The sequence below is a fragment of the Parasteatoda tepidariorum genome, chromosome 1, assembly GCF_043381705.1.
Source record: "Parasteatoda tepidariorum isolate YZ-2023 chromosome 1, CAS_Ptep_4.0, whole genome shotgun sequence".
NCBI classification, from domain to species: Eukaryota; Metazoa; Arthropoda; class Arachnida; order Araneae; family Theridiidae; genus Parasteatoda; species Parasteatoda tepidariorum.
In genome coordinates this window covers 29,036,415-29,040,684 of record NC_092204.1, presented here as the reverse complement: position 1 = coordinate 29,040,684, position 4,270 = coordinate 29,036,415, and the positions used below count along the sequence as shown (strand labels likewise).

At 29.2% G+C, this 4,270-nt stretch overlaps 1 protein-coding gene across 2 annotated transcripts in view; it reads left to right on the top strand.

The window, feature by feature from the left end:
• Positions 1-4,270, top strand: part of LOC107457342 (sodium/potassium-transporting ATPase subunit alpha) — a 104,828-nt gene that overhangs the window by 39,449 nt on the left and 61,109 nt on the right. The window contains exon 1 of one of the 2 annotated variants that reach the window (XM_016075488.3): positions 133-734. The exons of the other annotated variant lie outside the window; for it this stretch is intronic. The gene's annotated coding sequence lies outside the window, so the exon portion shown is untranslated. Of the gene's footprint in view, positions 1-132; positions 735-4,270 lie in introns of those variants that run through there. 2 annotated transcript variants of the gene reach the window in all.

Here is a 4,270-nt window from a genome sequence, read left to right as displayed (position 1 = left end):
TATATATATATATATAGCAAAAATTCAACAAAAGATAAGTCAATCTCAGAAAGTGTGTCGCAGAAATTAAAAAAAAAAAAAAAAATGGTTGTTCGCATAATTATATGATCGATAAGTCTTTCCTTTCTAACGAAATTTGCTATTGCTACTGACTCAAATCTGCAGCTTTATTCGTTTTAACCTAATTCCAATCGGGAATTATTTATAACCCTTAATAAACCGTACCATTCGTTAATTCGAGGAACGGAAAATACAGTACAGCGGTTGGAAATCGATATCTCGCTTTAGGACGAAAGAAAAACCTTGGAAGGGGAGAAAAGTTTAAAAAATCAACTTTTCATTTATGATTTCAGTCACCTTCAGACTAGTCAAATGAATTCTTAAAATACACAGAATTTTCTGATGTACGATACCAATTCATATTCTATTTCCGCCCTCCCCTCTACTGCAAGAAATCATACCTAGGCAGAGAGAAGAATAAGCAATTAATTTTAAACCGATCTTTCGATATTTAGTAAGCCGTTGAGTCGGCTGTGAAGCATGCGCAATAAGTTCGACAGAATGGGGATTTTGCGGGTGAAGGGAGGGAAAAATTGAGAGATTCTTCTGGGAGCGAGAGTGATAGAAGTCTCGCGGATTCATCACTCTTCACGGGTGAGAGCTGTTGGTTCAGCTTGCAGGAGAGTTTGCTACACGTAGGATTTGCATGTTTGCCTTGCCTGTCGCTCAAAAGTGTGAGTATTCTTTTTTATTTCATTCGTATTTTTATTGAAAATTAACATGTAACAGGATTTGCCCTTCCCATATCCCTAGTACAAACTTGCATACTACATTTATTTGGGTCAAATCCACTTTCGGCACAGAAACATCGATTTATTTGTTGATCGAAGATGCCAGGAAAATTTCTCGTTATAACACTAATTCCAAAATTTTCCATTTTAGTAAAATAAGTATGTAGGACACGCGTGATTTTCTATTTCTGTCCTTGTGTATTGATCGAAGCTCTCGCCAAATGTATATCGACGTTTTCTTACAAAGCAAGATTTTTCGTTCAATTCTGCTACAAAAAAATATATATTGATATGTAACAGCGAAAATACGAGGCGTATCTGAATGAAATGTTAATGTTTAGTTTTATTTTCTTACTCAAATAACAAATTTCCAAATAGTGCTTAAGCCTTTTTTTTTCCGTTTTATTTCATTTAATTTATTATTTTTTTTAAAAAAAAAAGGTGTGGAAAAAGTAATTATATAGGCAGACTCTGTTAATTTCCTCCTATATCTTCCCCTGGAACGGCGATTTCGCATTTGGGATCGCTTGGGATACTAGTACACGAGAAATTTTGGCACTGCAGTATGTGCTATAGATCCGTTTTCACCTTCAAAAATCTTTTGTATGTTTGCAGGTGGCCCTTCATCGCGTTGCATTCTTTTCGTTCGCGAATTAAAGAAGCGCCAAAATTTTTTTATGATCGAATAAATCTGTAAAAATGTGTTTATTCTTATTTATGTGTTCGAAATCAGATTATGAAGATATATTTTTTTTTTTCAAAAAGAATTTTGCTAAAAGAATTTTATTGCGGGTAGCTGTAAAGTTGTATTTTTTTAAAATTAGTTTAGACATTTTAAAATTATTTTATTTAGCGAGCTTTAACAATTTTGCTAACATTGGTTTAGTGTATTTTCCTGTTTGGAATTTGTAATTTTATAAAATCTGTAACAATATTTTTACTAAGCCTGATCTTCACATAATTAGTTTTCCAACAATACTTAAACCTTGTTAATACGTAACTTTACAAAGCCATAAATATATCTCGCGTAATAAGTGTTTGAAAAAAAAATTTGCTTATGTAAGACACACTGGAAATTTAATTTTGTGCACTTTCAAGGAAAAATATAACTAAAAACGTTTTTCTTTATATTTGTCTTGAAATTTTATTAACTCCTTTTATATGATACTTTGTTTTAATGATAGACTAAAATCAAGCAGCAATTTTTACAACAATTTTTGTTTAATATGAAGTGATTACACAAAACTGCCATAACTTATTATTTCAATTTAAAATTTAGCTTCTATTTTTAGGAAGCAGTAATTACCATTATAATGAAGAAAATAATTTTTAATAACTTTCTTTTGAAACATTTTAGAGTGCATAAAAAGTTTTTTTTTCTTAATTCCCAAATTGCAAAAAAAATAAATTTCATTCTACCACGCTTAAAAATTTCAATTCTTAAGGTGTTTGAAAATTGTGAAATGTGTCTGAATACTTAAAACTTAAATTAATTTGAAAAGTTAAAACTTTGAATTCATATTTTTTTACTTCATATTGGCTGTTTCTGCTTTTTTAAAAACAATTGCGTTTCTAAGCGTATGTGGAACAGAAAATAAACGTTATTATATTTCAAATCAAATAACAGAGAATTGTTGATTTTATTTCTGAATTTTTTTTTTCAATTTATGAAATATTTTAGACTGAAAAAAAACTAGAATAAACTAAACTGATCATAAATTTCCAACAAAAGTGTTCAAAACTAAGCGATAGTCAAATACAAATCGTAAACATTTACGATTTTGTTCATCCATAAAACTTATTGCGATTAATATCCTTTTATCTTGCTTTTGTGTGTCCTCTGTTTTTGTAGTTATTTATGACAACTACGACACGCAAACATCTATTGAACTTGTTTAAAGTATAGGCTGTTTTCTAAAGTTAGGAAATCCAGTTTTCTGAAATCGTAAATGTGCAAAATAAATATTTAATCACAATACTTGTTAATAGACTAAGTACTGCTGTGAAAACAAATCTAATTTCATCAAGAATATAATTGTAATTTAAAATGGTTAAGAAAAACATGCAATGTATTATGCATGCAGTGTATTATGCATTCATGCAATAATTTCAATTCAAATAAATACCACCGGGAAGCAATTCCAATTTCATTAAAAATCGAGATTTGAAACAGTTAAAAAAAAATCACTGAATGTGTCACATATTACATATTTACCAAAAAGGTGATTTTGAGTAGCTGAAGTTTTAATATTTACTTTAAATTAGATGTTAAAACTTTAAATTAGAGAAACTTATTACGGGGCAAAACTAAGATCTTTCTGCAACTTTACAATATTTATAGATAATTTTTTACATAAACTTTCACTCTTTTCCTGTTATTTTCCTTTTTCAGCATTTCTTAATTATTTAGACAGAATTTATAATTTATGAAGAAATTAACAATTTTATTCTATTCCTTTTTTCTAGAAAAATTTTTTGCAGTAAAAGTGTGACCCAATTTTGGTGCACGTAAGAAAGTGATATTTTTTATGTGAATTAAAAGATAGGATAACCCAATAAATGACTTGAGGACAAATGTTTTATTTTTTTCTCCTTCGTTTTTGTTCGCTATAATGCAGAGATAACTGTTTCGCGAAAAACTTCTTTTCTTCTACAGTGGAGTGTGAAATCTGCTCTACAATGATAATAATCAACTGATTTAAATGCAACGAACATCCCTGTGCGTATCATCATTTGGTCGGAGCATATTGACCCGCCAGACGATCGCTCAGTCCGATATTGGGTCTTCATAAACTATAAAGTCTCATCTTGAATTTCTTCTGAAACGTTCGTGAAAAAAATAAAAATATTTACGTAATGCTATTTTAAGGAGAATAAAATGTGAAAAAAATAATTTGCGGTATTTTTTCTTTTTAACATAGAGTGGTAGTGCTTAGTATGTGATTTATAACATGCCTTCGTAGCAGGAGTATGATTAAGTCTGAGAATATATGTGGAATAAAGTCATTAAAATGAATAACTTAGCTTCCATTTTTTTCCCTTTTTTTATTTTGTCTATGTGGTCTAAAAATGATTCTCGATTTGCGTGCTATTCATGATTAGTTTTAAGCACGGGGGGGGGGGAGTTATCTTCCTGGAAGTCTCATATCGAACTGTTTAAAACTTCCTTCAATGAAATAAAACTTTTCTGGCAATGTTTCTATTTTTTTGCATGGTTTTATTTTTTTTAACTATTAAAGTACAATAAGTATAAGTAATCAAGTATCTTTTGGATTGGTAGATTCATCTGTTATTAAGTTATCAGACAGTGGTGCTATTATTTCTAGCGATTATTTAATCAAAAAAATATGCAACAATAAAATAAAATATTTAAAAAAAATTACATGTTAAGTAGAGAAAGATAAATTTGTCATTTATGTTACATTTCCTAGTACTTCGATACTTTTGTTATTTTGTCCTACTTTAACTATATATAAATA